The sequence below is a fragment of the Saccopteryx bilineata genome, chromosome 5 (genome assembly GCF_036850765.1).
Source record: "Saccopteryx bilineata isolate mSacBil1 chromosome 5, mSacBil1_pri_phased_curated, whole genome shotgun sequence".
In the NCBI taxonomy this organism is placed as follows: Eukaryota; Metazoa; Chordata; class Mammalia; order Chiroptera; family Emballonuridae; genus Saccopteryx; species Saccopteryx bilineata.
Genome location: NC_089494.1, coordinates 62,917,259 through 62,931,418, shown reverse-complemented (window position 1 = coordinate 62,931,418; position 14,160 = coordinate 62,917,259). Strand labels below are relative to the sequence as shown.

General features: G+C 40.1%; 1 long non-coding RNA gene across 2 annotated transcripts in view; it reads left to right on the top strand.

The window, feature by feature from the left end:
• The window catches only part of LOC136306909 (uncharacterized), a 35,353-nt gene extending 33,922 nt beyond the window's left edge, over positions 1-1,431 (top strand). For both annotated transcript variants that reach the window (XR_010725708.1, XR_010725707.1), the window contains 2 exons: positions 718-800; positions 1,204-1,431. This is a non-coding gene — a long non-coding RNA (uncharacterized lncRNA). The remainder of the gene's footprint in view (positions 1-717; positions 801-1,203) is intronic.
• Positions 1,432-14,160: the final 12,729 nt, after the last annotated feature.

The following is a 14,160-nucleotide window of genomic DNA, read 5'->3' as shown; positions in this document are numbered from 1 at the left end:
GTGGTGTCATATTCATATTCACTTAGGTCAGCACTCAACAAAGAATTTAAAGGTCAGTCTCCACTTGGGAAAGGAGCCCAAGCCCACCTACCCACATGTGCTCAGAATTGGATAACTACTGGCTTGCTGAGGTTTTATCTGTACTGCTGGGTATTCACAGCAAAGACTTGTTGCTAATGTCCTTTAACAAGAAGTCTGATGAAAGACATTTGCCTCAAAAATATCCAAATAAGAAAAATGACCAGTAACCAGAGTGTGTGTACTGGAAAGGCCATGAATCTGGGTATTTGCACCTTGGTTCTAGCTTTGCCACCTGTTAGCTGAGCAAATACAAGGGGAATAATTAACTTTTGTTGAGCATCTACTATTTGACAGATTTTATGCTAGTCACTTTATATAAACAATCACATTTAATCTTTATAACACCTTATAAAATAAGTATTAATTCTACTGTTTTTACAGATGAGGAAACTGAGGCTTAGTAAAATTAAATGTTCATAGTTAGTAATGGGAGTTTTGGCTGAAGCCTAGGATTGCCTGGCATCTATGATTGGGCTTGTCCCAGGATATTATGATACTATAAGAAATGTGTATATACTACAGCTTTCAAAATTCAACAACTTTTCACTATATCCTACCCCCATGTAAGTCAAAGCCATACTATGTTTTACCTGGATTACTATAAAGTAGTAATTATTGGATTACTTATTGCAACAGGTTGTTTTCAACTGTTTTCCCTGTTTGCATCTTTGCTGTTTACAAGCTAGTCTCAACACCACAGCAGAATAGTCCTATTAAATGTAAGTCAAATCCTGTCACTCCTTTGTTAAAAACTCCTCAGTGGCTCTCCATCTCACTCAAAGTGAGAGCCAAAGTTCTTGCTATGATACACAAGAGCCTACATGACCTGGCCACTGGGCCACCTCCGGGCCTCATCCCTGCGACCACTCTGACTTTGTCTCCTCCCTCTATGACCCTTTAACTCTGTTCTTGCCACACTTGTTTTCCTGGTCATTCCTTGAACATTGCAGACACTTTCCCATTTCAAAGCCTGAGACCTTCCATGGCTATGCTATCTAGAATTTCAACCCTCTCAATTCAATACTTCATATCCCATGTCCTTGATTTATTTTTCTCTTTATCTCTTATCATGATAAAGCATATTATATATTTAACTTATTTTTCTTGTCTTTTTCTCTGTAGCAGTCCATGGGAGAGAAGATGATGGCTTGGACCAGGGATGGAGCAGTGGAGATGGTGATAAGTGACCAGATTCAACCTAAATTTTGGAAGTCGTGCTTATAGAACTTGCTGCAGGATAAATGTGAGGCTGAGAGAAAGAGAGAAATCCAAGATGATGTCTTGGTTTTTGGCTTGAGCAATGAGTGGATGGTGGCACTGTTTTGTGGGATACAAACATTTATTAGGAACACCTTTATGGATAGGAGAAATCAATAATTCAGTTTCATCTATATTAGTTTAAGAGGCACATTACATATTCAAACAGAGGTATAGTTATATATACACAAGTCTAAACCTCAAGGACAAGGTCTGGATTGGAAAAAAAATAATATGGGCATTGTCAACATATGGATGATATTTGTAGACATGGGACTTTTTGAAATCACTAAGAGAGAAATATTTCTGGAGCAATCAATGCCCAGAGATTTAGTTTATAAATATATTTAGAAATAGATGAAGCAGAAAATTTTTTTTTAAAGAACCAAGTCCAAGAAAAGGAGAGCAAGCTGGGTTCTAGGGCACAAGTTTCCCAGGGAACAGGATTACAGATAGGGATAAGCTAATGGAATGAAAGGTGGGATGTTGGAGTGGTTTGCATCTGTATTTCTCTATGAAATATATGACAAGGTCTTCAGCTGGGAGTTGTGTGGGAGGGGAGTTAGAGGTTTGAGGATTGAGGAGAAAGTGAATGATAGTCATCTTGGGAGTAGGCTAATGAATTTACTAGAAAAGTTTAGTTGTCAGTTAGTGTTGAGTGCTCACTAAAGATTTTTGGTCATAACTTTGAGGTGAATCTGACATCATGGCTGTGATTAACAATATTCTGTGGCTTGGGTACAGAGATATAGTAAGCAGTTGAGTTTAAGAAGTCTTGGAATTTCATCAAGAGAGTACAATGAAAGAAGATGAGGCAAGGTAGTTAAGAATGTTTTAGTTAAAGGTACTTACTTAGTTTAGAATAGAATAGTTAAAATAAGATGGATCATGGAGCCTACAGTGGATAGTGAGAGCAGCGAGGACTTGAAGAAGTGGAGGAAAGGGAACACGTGGCTGGGTCAATGGATTGCAGTCTCAAAGCGTGTTGGAAGGACAGGATGTGATGATCAGGGAGTACCTTAGGTGTTTATATCCTATATGTCAGTCACTGTTTTGGCACCAGGGATGTCAAAATGAATGAAACAGGTACCCACAATGCTTATCATCTATTGTAGAAAACTGACAATAAGCAAATAGAAAACTATGTAATGTGTCAGATTGTGATAAATGCTATGAAGAAAAATAAAGCAAGAAGAATAGGGTATATTGAAGGGGGTATTTGTAGTGTAAAGTAGGTTGGTTATGGAAGGCATTATTATAAAGGTAATATTTGAATAAAGGATGGGAGGAAGGGAAGGAACTGTTAAACAGTTCTTAACTACCCTGCCTCATCTTCTTTCATTGTACTCTCTTGGTGAAATCCTGAGACTTCTTAAACTCAACTGCTTACAACTATCTCAGGGAAGTGCAGCCCAGGCAGGATAACAGATGCAAGTACTCCGAAGTGTAAATATACCTGGTGATTAAAAGGAGGATCAAGGAAGTCAATGCTTGGGTGAAGCTGTGTAGGGGAGAGTCAAAGGAGAGGAGGTCAAAGTGAGGATCAGACCACATGGAATCTTGCGCCAGACTGTGGAAGGTTTTATAGGTCATTGCAAAGAGCTGGCTTTTATCTTGAATAAGATGAGAAGCCATCAGAGGGTTTGGAGCAGAGATGAAACTTATCATAAGAAAGATTACTATGTCTGACATGTTGTGAAGGGACTGAATGGGGACAAGGGTAGAGGGTGGGGGACAAGGACAGAAGAAAGAAGAAAAGCAGAGAAACAGTGCAATAAACCAGGTGAAAGATGGTCTGCATCTAGATACATTATAAAAGTAGAACAAAAAGGCTTTGCCAATGGGCTGGATATGGGATAATGAGAGGAGTCCAGAAAAACTAAGAATTTTGGTCCAAGCAACTTGAAGATTGGAATGGATGTTTACTTGGGTGAAGAAAACTGAGGGAGAATTAGATTTGGTTGAAGATCAGATTTTGGTTTTGACCATGTCAGGGTTGAGATTCTTCTTAGACTTGTGGGCAGAGAAGTGGATAAGAATGTGGATATATGTAGGACTAGAGTTTAGAATCAGAACTTTTAATTCAGTTCTAGTTTACCCTGAATATAAAAATTTGGAAGTCATCTCAAGCAATGAGACTGTATGAAATCTTAAGAGATTGTGTGTGGATAAAGGAGAGAAAGCTAAATAATTCAAGAGGTATTCCAGTGTTTAGAGCACAGGGAGATGAGAAGGAACCAGCAAAGGTTACTGAGAAGTGTCCAGCAAGGTATGAGGAAAATAAGGAGAATGTGGTACCTGGGAGCCAAGGGTTGTAGTTATTGGCAATGACAAGGTCTAGGGTATGGCAGTGTGAGTAGATAACTGAGGTTGGGTGGAGGAAAAGATCACTGGAGCTAAGAAGGATGAGGAACTGAGCACCTGGATATTGGATGACTAAAAGGTTGATGAATGGAATTATGATGGAGACAGAGTTAGTGACCCACATGTTAACATCACCTGTGACTCCACTGACCAGGAGGCCAGGAGATGACTTAATGAGAGAATTAAGCTGGTAAAAGTTGATGACTTGCATCAAAAAAGCTGGGATTTTTGAATGAGGAAGGGCAGACATCTGAGAAGTCGAGAAGGAGGGACAGGTGAACATTTACTTTTCTGCTGGCTTTGAGGTGGTTGGGGAATAGGAGAGACACTGTCTTCATTTGAGAGGGCTGTTGGAAGTAGTGTCCTTAGGGGAGGACTTCCCTTAGAAGGGAAATACATTTAGGAGTAGGGAAAATTGCTGATGACATTGTGTTCCTAAGGGCACAATGGAAGGGTCTGGGAGGAGAGGAGGATTGAGAATTGGGTTTAGATTAGGTAATACCTGTATGGTGAGGGATGATCTGCTGGTGACCAAGGTTAAGATGCATATTGTTGGGGAGAGGTGGGGGGGGGGGGATGGCAGATGTGAAGCATTTGGGATTGGTGAGAACAGCACAGGGCAAGATCTCCAGCCTGAGGCTGGAGATGTTATGGCAGCCAGAAAGACAAGATGATTGAAGACCAGCCTGAGGCTGTCACAACTGAATGGGTAGGGTGATGGAGAGTAGAGTAAATCTCTCTATGATAGCTAATTATAACAATGCTATAGTCATCACAGTTGAGGAAAATTTATCAGAAACTAAGTCAAAGACTGAGGTAAATTTACCTTCAACTAGGCCAAAGAGTGATGAATTACTTTTCATCCCAACCCACTAGCTCTTCTAATAAGTGTTGATAAACAAACACCAAAGTTTTGTTGATAAAAAGAAGATATATTGAGGAAATTTGGAAAGGGAAGAGGTGACTTTTCTATAAACTTCAGGAAATGATGAAATCACTTTTTTATTTGGGAATGAAGAAGCTACAGGAATGTGGGGTAAAAAAGTCAAGGCACAGAGAATCATTTCCATAAACCCAGCTTAGGAAAGTTTTATGTGCCCCAAATTCACCTTTTTATGTTGATCTAAAGGCTACAAATGATTTTTTTGGTGTCATTTATTTATAATTAACTTTTAAGAGAATGAAAATCACTGTGAAAGATGACATCAGAGTAATGGTGATGTGAGAGATACTCCTGGTCTTTACCCTTGAAATTGCAACAGATTGAACAACTATAATCCAGTGAAGGAACCACAACAGGGCACACAGGTGCACCTGAAAGATCCAAGAACCAGATAAACTAAAGCTGGGACAGGTTGAAAAGAGGAGCAGAAGATAAAACGCATTTGCCGTGGGCTCTAAAGAGGAGACAAACCCCGCGTGACTGAGTTTTGTTTTTCTCTATTGGATCACTGGGAGGAGGGAAACTCAAGCTCTCTAGGTTTTGTCTGAGGGGTATGGAGAAGAAAACCTGGAGTGACTGGGTCTCCTTCAGCCTGAAAGAATGGTGAGATAGAGGGGTGGGGGGGGGGAGAACCAAACCAAAGCGACCCAAGCGCGGGGTTCCCATGGCAGCCTGCAGCCTGCACTCAGCAGAGGTAGAGAAAACTAACGGGCACCCCTGCCAACCTCTCAGATTCCACCTCCCTCACCTCATGGGTATGAAGAGTGGCAGAGACAGACCCCACAGAGAGCTCTCCAGAGCCACTCTGTCCCCTGAAGAATGGAGGTGCTTGACATCTGGTTACCTGGTCTGTTGAGATGTGGGGAAGAACACCCAGAAGCCTGAGATCACCATTACTAGAGCCATAAAGCCATAAAGCCAAAGCCGTAAAGGCCTCACAAAATGCTCCACCCACCAACGAGACTGTGGCCAGGCCTACATCATTGTAACAGCAACATCTCAGTGGAGGGCAGCCCAGGAGTTTTACAGAGCTAAAACTTGTGATACAACAAACTACTGGAAGAAAACAATAACCTCTCAAAACCTAAATTTATTTTTCCTTTTTTTCTTCTTTTTTTTCTCTTTGAATTATATTTTCTTTAATATATATATATATATATTATACACATATATATATTTTACAGAGACAGAGAGAGGGACAGATAGGAACAGACAGACAGGAACAGAGAGAGATGAGAAGCATCAATTCTTTGTTGTGGCACCTTAGTTGTTCACTGATTGCTTTCTCATATGTGCCTTGACCAGGGGGCTATAGCAGAGTGAGTGACCCCCTGCTGAAGCTAGCAACCCTTGGGCTCAAGCCAGCAAGCATGGGGTCATGTCCATGATCCCACACTCAAGCCAGCAATCCTGCGCTCACGCAGGTGAGCCCGCACTCAAGCAGGCAACCTCAGGATTTTGAACCTGGGTCCTCCATGACCCAGTCCAACACTCTATCCACTGTGCCCCACCTGGTCAGGCCTAATGTCATTTTTTAAAGAAATAGAACAAAAAATTATCAGGTTTGTATGAAACCTTAAAAATTTCCAAATAGCCAAAGCAATCCTGAGGAAAAAGAATGAAGCCAGAGGTATCACACTACCTGACTTCAAATCTTTATTATATGCGGCTTAAGTGTCTGTTTGTCACCGATAGCTTATTGGTTGCTTGTGTAACTGTACTAGCCAATGGGGTGAAGTTGCCACGGCATTCAAATAGTCCCGCCTTCTGGTATGCCACCTCACAAATTGAGGTTAAAGATTGGAGCAATTATTATGCTGTTAAGAAATCTTAACACCAGAAGGGGTCTTTGCAATGGTACAAGACTAGAGGTTCTCCAATTGAAAAATAATGTCATAATAGCTAAGTCTTTGACTGGCTCCTCTAAAGGTGACATACATGTCATTCCAAGAATTGATTTGGTTCCATCTCAAACAGGGTTGCCATTTCAATTGAGACGTAGACAATTTCCTGTAAAACTTGCCTTTGCTATGACCATCAATAAGTCTCAGGGTCAAACGCTTAAGCGTGTTGGCATTTTTTTACCTGAGCCTGCATTTGGACACGGTCAATTTTATGTTGCCTGTTCAAGAGTTCGTGAAAGAATGGACGTAAAATTAAAAATAATTGATGGTCCTCTGCAAGGCGAGCTTAAAAATGATGGAAAGATCTACACAAGAAATATTGTGTACAAAGAGATCTTTGACATGTGAATTAACATTTTATTATTATTATTATTATTATTATTGTAATTTTCTGAAGCTGGAAACGGGGAGAGACAGTCAGACAGACTCCCGCATGCGCCCGACCGGGATCCACCCAGCATGCCCACCAGGGGCAACGCTCTGCCAACCAGGGGGCGATGCTCTGCCCCTCCGGGGCGATGCTCTGCCCCTCCGGGGCGTCGCTCTGCCGCGACCAGAGCCACTCTAGCACCTGGGGCAGAGGCCAAGGAGCCATCCCCAGCGCCCGGGCCATCTTTGCTCCAATGGAGCCTTGGCTGCGGGAGGGGAAGAGAGAGACAGAGAGGAAGGAGGGGGGGGGTGGAGAAGCAAATGGGCGCTTTTCCTATGTGCCCTGGCCGGGAATCAAACCTGGGTCCCCCGCACGCCAGGCCGATGCTCTACCACTGAGCCAACCGGCCAGGGCCAACATTTTATTATTTAAATCACCTTTATTTATTGAGCTGGCAGTGGCTCTTAAGAAATGTACCGCCAGTGGTTTCCTTGATTGCATTCTACTTTAAGAATTAAGCAAGTAGAAGGGGGAAACCCCGTGGGGCAGTAAGCAAAGGGGCGTCCTTGCCGCCTGCCCTGGGTAATTCAGTTTGAATTAGCAGACACCTTTGCACAAATCATTTTAATTACAATTTATAATATCTCAAACAGTGGTCATTTCGTATGACCGCTGGGCTTTCTAGTCATACTATAAGCCACAATAATCAAAATAGCATGGCATTGGCAGATAAATAGACATACAGACCAATGGAATAGAATCAAGAGCCTAGAAATAAAACCACATATATATGGACAAGTCATCTTTGAAAAAGGAGCCCAAAACACACAATGGAGAAAAGATAGCCTCTTTAATAAATGGTGCTGGGGATATTGGAAAGCCACATGCAAAAGAATGAAACTTGACTATAGTTTGTCCCCTGCACAAAAATTAATTCCAAATTTCTCAAAGACCTAAATATAAGATCTGGAACAATAAATTACATAGAATAAAACATTGGTACTAAGCTTGTAAACCTTGACCATAAAAAACAATTTTGAATTTGACCCCAAATGCACAGTACGTAAAGGAAAAATAAATGAATGAGGTTATATTAAATTAAAAAGGTTCTGCAGACACTTCTCCCAGGAAGAGATACAAATGGCCAACAGATATATGAAAAGATGCTCAGCTTCATTAGTTATTAGAGAAATGCAAATCAAAACTACAATGAGATACCACCTCACCCCTGTTAGATTAGCTATTATCAACAAGACGGGTAATAGCAAATGTTGGAGAGGCTGTGGAGAAAAAGGAACCCTCATTCACTGTTGGTGGGACTGTAAAGTAGTACAACCATTATGGAGGAAAGTATGGTGGTTCCTCAAAAAACTGCAAATAGAACTACCTTATGACCCAGCAATCCCTCTACTGGGTATATACCCCAAAACCTCAGAAACATTGATACGTGAAGACACATGTAGCCCCATGTTCATAGCAGCACTGTTCACAGTGGCCAAGACATGGAAACAACCAAAAAGCCCTTCAATAGAAGACTGGATAAAGAAGATGTGACACATATACACTATGGAATACTACTCAGCCATAAGAAATGATGACATCAGATCATTTACAGCAAAATGGTGGGATCTTGATAACATTATAAGGAGTGAAATAAGTAAATCAGAAAAAAACAAGAACTACATGATTCCAATACTTTGGTGGAACATAAAAATGAGACTAAGAGACATGGACAAGAGTGTGGTGGTTACCAGGGGTGGGGGGTGGGAGGACATGGGAGGGAGGGAGGGAGAGAGTTAGGGGGAGGGGGAGGGGCACAGAGAACTAGATAGAGGGTGGCGGAGGACAATCTGACTTTGGGCGAGGGATACGCAACATAATTTAATGACAAAATAACCTAGACATGTTTTCTTTGAATATATGTACCCTGATTTATTGTCATCCCATTACCATTAATAAAAATTTATTTAAAAAAAAAAAAAAAAAAAAGCTTCTGCACAGCAAAAGAAACTGACAGCAAAACAAATAGGCAGCCAACTAAATGGGAGCTGATATTTGCAAACAACAGCTCTGATAAGGGGTTTATATCCAAAATATACAAAGAACTCACAAAGCTCAGCAACAAACAAGCAAACAATCCAATTAAAAAATGGGGAGAGGACCTGAGCAGACACTTCTCCCAAGAGGACATACAAATGGCCAACACATATATGAAAAGATGCTCATCTTCACTAGCTAGTTGAGAAATACAAATCAAAACTACAATGAGATACCACCTCACACCTGTTAGACTGACTATTATCAATAAGACAGATAATAACAAGTGTTGGAGAGGCTGTGGAGAAAAAGGAACCCTCACTCACTGCTGGTGGGAATGTAAATTAGTACAACCATTATGGAAGAAAGTATGGTGGTTCCTCAAAAATTAAGAATAGAATTACCATATGACCCAGCAATCCCTCTACTGAGTATCCACCCCATAAAGTTGAAAACATTGGTACGTAAAGACACAGGCACCCCCATGTTCACTGCAGCATTATTCACAGTGGCCAAGACTTGGAAACAATGATATTGTCCCTCAATACAGAATTGGATGAAAAAGATATGGTACAAATATACAATGGAATGCTACTCAGCTATAAGAAATAATGATATAGTGACATTTAAAACAACATGGATGGACCTTGATAAAATTATACTGAGTGAAATAAGAAAATCAGAAAAATCTAAGAACTATATGATTTCACACATTGGTGGAATATAAAACTGAGACTTATGGATATAGATAAAAGTGAAGTGGTTACCAGGAGGAAAGGGACGTGGGAGAGGGGGTGGGGGATGGTGTCAGGGGAAGGGTGTAAAGAGGGACAAATATAAGGTGATGGAAAACGATTTGACTTTGGGTGATGGGTATACAGCATAGTTGGCAGTTAAGGTGCTGTGGAGATGTTTACCTGAGGCCTACGTACTCTTATTGATCAATGTCACTGTTAATTTTCTAAATAAAATTTAAAAATAAAAAAAAATTAAATCAGTTAAAGAACTTTATCACATCATGTAGGAAAATGTCCTTATGCTTAGGAGACGGATGCTGAAATATGTAGAGGTGAAATGTCAAGATGTTGGCATATCACTTTCAAGTCACACACACATAGAGAAAGCAGATATCACTGTCTTTTGAACTATAACTCTCGTCTTCAATTTTTAAAATAGGTTTAAAGATTTCATAGTACAAAGTTGAGGGAAAGCAATACTTGATATTAGTACAGACAGATATCTAGACTAAGTATGCCTCACTTGTCAGTATTCATAAAGATTTGGCTGCCCAGTGATTAAGCCAAATTGTCAACAACCCTTAGAGAACATTACCTTACAAAGGCTTATTTCTGTTGGTTCTATTCATTCATTCATTCATTCATTCATTCATTCATTCAGTATGTCAGTCAGTATTTGCTGAGTGTGTACTATATGTGGAACACACATTTCTAGTTCCTGGCTAGTTAGCAGGGAGGAAAATATGAGTATTTTCTCCTATGCAATATGTTAACTACTATTTAACAAAAATACCTTTTAGATAAAACTTTTTTTGAAATGTATAGGTTTGTTTTTAAGAATGTTTGCCCTAACAAGACAGTTTCTTTAAAAGTTTTTTTGTTTTCTTGTTTGCTTTTTTTTTGTGGCAGAGAGTCAGAAAGAGGGACAGATAGACAGGAAGGGAGAAATATGAGAAACATCAATTCCTTGTTGCAGTACCTTAGTTGTTCATTGATTGCTTTCTCATATGTGCCTTGACTGGGGGGCTACAGCAGACTGAGTGACCCCTTGCTCGAGCCAGCAACCTTGGGCTCAAGCTGGCAAGCTCGGGGTCTCAAACCTGGGTCCTCCACATCCCAGTCCGACGCTCTATCCACTGTGTCACCACCTGGTCAGGCCAAGACAGTTTCTTTAGATGCCCCTATTAAAACTACATATATAGAAAGATATCCAAGGAAGATGACTTGAGTTTCTCTGGAAGAACATTTGTAAAACATACTTTATTTCCCTTTTTATAGCTTTCTGGCTCTTATAATTTATAATTTTGCCCTCAGGAGACAGAAAAACCAAAAATTTCAATCCTATAGGTATCAGAAGATGGAAACTAGGAAAGGTCTTTAATTCATTCTAGTTTAAATGAAAAGGTGCACAGAGGTTAGGCTTGATAATTATTTTAACCAGAATAATGGGATAACCTGAGAGTAAGTAACAACCTATTTACACTGCCTATCAAACTTAGAAAAAACAGCCCCGTGTGCTCTGTCTGAGTGTTTATAGCTGTGTTTGTGGCGTCCTGGGCAGGCTCTTCTGGGCTAGGTCGTCTTCAGATACTTTGGCTGTTTTTGTTGTTGTTGTTTTGTTTTTATTTTTAATTTATTGTGTTTAAATGGATTCAAGTCTCCCACTCAATATAACACCCTCACCCCACCCCCATGTCCCTATTTATATCCCCATTGTCCCCTTCTTCTTAAGTCCCTCCCCCCTTCCCTCTGGGCTTTGCTGTCCTGTTATCTGTATCTCTGTGTTATGTATATATAATTCTCTAATCCCTTCACCTTCTCTGATCTCGTCCCCTCACCCCCCTTCCCTCTGACAGCTGTTCCTCTGTTCCCTGTGACCCTGCTCTGCCTCTCTTCCGTTCCTCAGTTCACTTTGTTCATTAAATTCCACATATAAGTGAGATCATATGATATTTGTCTTTCTCTTCCTGGCTTCTTTCCCTCAGCATAATAGTCTCCAGGTCCATCCATGCCATCGCAAAAGGTAAGATTGCCTTCTTTTTCACGGACTTGTGGCTGTTTTATCATTGACTCTTGAGGAGCAGTCACCCAGCAAGCCTTACCCCGGCCTGTTTTTAGCCTGCTGTAATGTCACCATCAGAGGACAAACAATGCCCTTGCAAATAACATCTTTAATATGTCAGATTTCACATCCCAAAAAACCGTCCAAAGGTACATCCTCCCCCTCAACACTGCCATTTAGATGCTGTTCCTATAGTGGGCCAAAGCAGGTTTGCCTCCTACCATGAACTAGAGAGTTTTTGATAGAAGAATATAGGAAACAATGATTTCTAGGTTGGGTTTATATATTTTGTTTGCAAAACAATGGGTATTAGGTTAAATTGAAGCAGGTGTGCAAATCTTCCGATGAAGTCCCTGCCACCTCCCTCCCCAAAAGCAAACTGTAAAGAGCCTGACAATAGTTGTATCAATAATTGTAACAAGGATTTGGAATATCAGTCAAAAGAAAGACAAGCCTTTTGATAGCATTAACCAGAGCTGGCTTCTTCCTGCAGCTCATGCCAGAGCTCTTGGACAAATGCCTGTTCCCATTGTTCTCTGTCTGGTGTTTTGGATGCAGATCCTCTTTTTCTTCCCCAAAGTGGCCATAATGAAATTGGGGAATTAACTCGGAACAGAGTTGTTCTGGTCTGGATGTGAAGGTACACACAAATGGAGAAAGTTCAAATGATTAAGAAGAACAAACAGCCCTTGTTACTAAACATTAGCTGGCAAATGCAATAGCCACAGACAATGGGCAGCTATCATGCACGGTTTCTCTTACTGGCCAGAAGGAAAGATGATCACAGGCTACGAGGCCTGCATGTAACATCTCCAGAAAGAGATTTGGGTTTTTCCATTTTCAGCAGCCAAGCCAATATATCCACTTACAAGGTTTTGAACAATACTCTGCCCTCATTAATGAAAAGAGATGAGAGAAAACCTATGTCCTTGGACTTCTTATTATCCTGAACTGAATAGTTGTATACAACCTTTTAGACATGCTGCGGGACTGATCCAATCTTTTTGCTTTACTTTATTGCAGGATAGGCCTGTTTCAAATACGTCATCTATACAGGCCTATTTCTTTGTTTTAGGTCCCACTTGGACCAGTTACAAATGACAGCCAAGAGCATGGATAGGAAATTTAAACACTTCAAGACTGGAATTGTGAAAATAATAAATAGCTTTAAATATGGCTTGAATTCAGATAATGACATAATTTTATGTTAAGAGAAGAAATGGAACAATGGGGACAACTTTTCAAAAGATCACATGTCAGCGAAAGAAGAGGGGTTAGAATAGAAAAAACCTGCCCACTCAGTTGGAACGTTCATTCCAGCTCCCTCTGTTAAAGCGCTTCTTCCTCTGGATCCATTCAAAGGGGGTGATGAAAGAGTCCATGAACTCAAGAAGCAAGAACAAAGAAAGGCTTTTACCCCACCCTAGCCCATCCCACACCATCAAGTATACTATATATAAAAAAGTTTTAGTATTAAATGCCTTTCTATGGGGTTGAAGCCATTGACACAGAAAAAAGTCCATATATACTGAAAGCCCACGCATGCACATTTATATGCCTGCACAAAGCCAAAAGAAATGCTTGAAAAATGAGAGATTCAACCAACTGACTGATTTGTCAAAATGCTGTCAAACCACCATTTTGATTAATATTTTTTTCACTGAACTGACTGATATTTTTTAGTGCCTAGAGTGAATTGCGACACGGAGCAGACATTCCATATATTAAATTACTGCAATTCTTGGGAAAATTAATTGGTCAGCTTCTGCGATAATAGATAGCAACCAATACTAGAGATACCTCAAATAAACAAATTATTATCCTTTATAGCATAAGCTGACTAATTTTTCAGGGAACTTGAAGTCTTAGAGAGTATTATTAACTAGTGGTAAATAAAAATGTGTTTGAATTCCAACTGTTTGAGTTTCTTATGCCTTTTACTTCATAATAAGGGGCCTAAGGGGCTCATTTTCTCTGAGGTCTAATAAATAATTGCCTGTAAGACACAGTATAAATTGGACCCTTCCTCATGACTTTCCTCATTGGTCTTTTCTGCCATCATACGAACCAGTCTTCAGACAGCACACACATACCCATAAGTGCGCGCACACACACATGCACACACACACACACATTCTAGATAGACTTTGGATAAGATAATTAAGTCATTATAAAATAATGTGGCCTCCAAATCATATTTGCTTTAATTTGAAAAAGACAAGAAACGTATAGAGGGAAACTAAAGATGAAGAAGAAATGGTTAATTGGATTTATAATCCATAATGATCATAATATGTAATCTTGTCTTTCCAAGAAATTGTAGGCTAAAAAATTAAAATGAACTTGGCTCATATATTAATATTAATGTTTTCTCTGAGTGGGCCTCCTGTTTGAGTTTCTTTGTG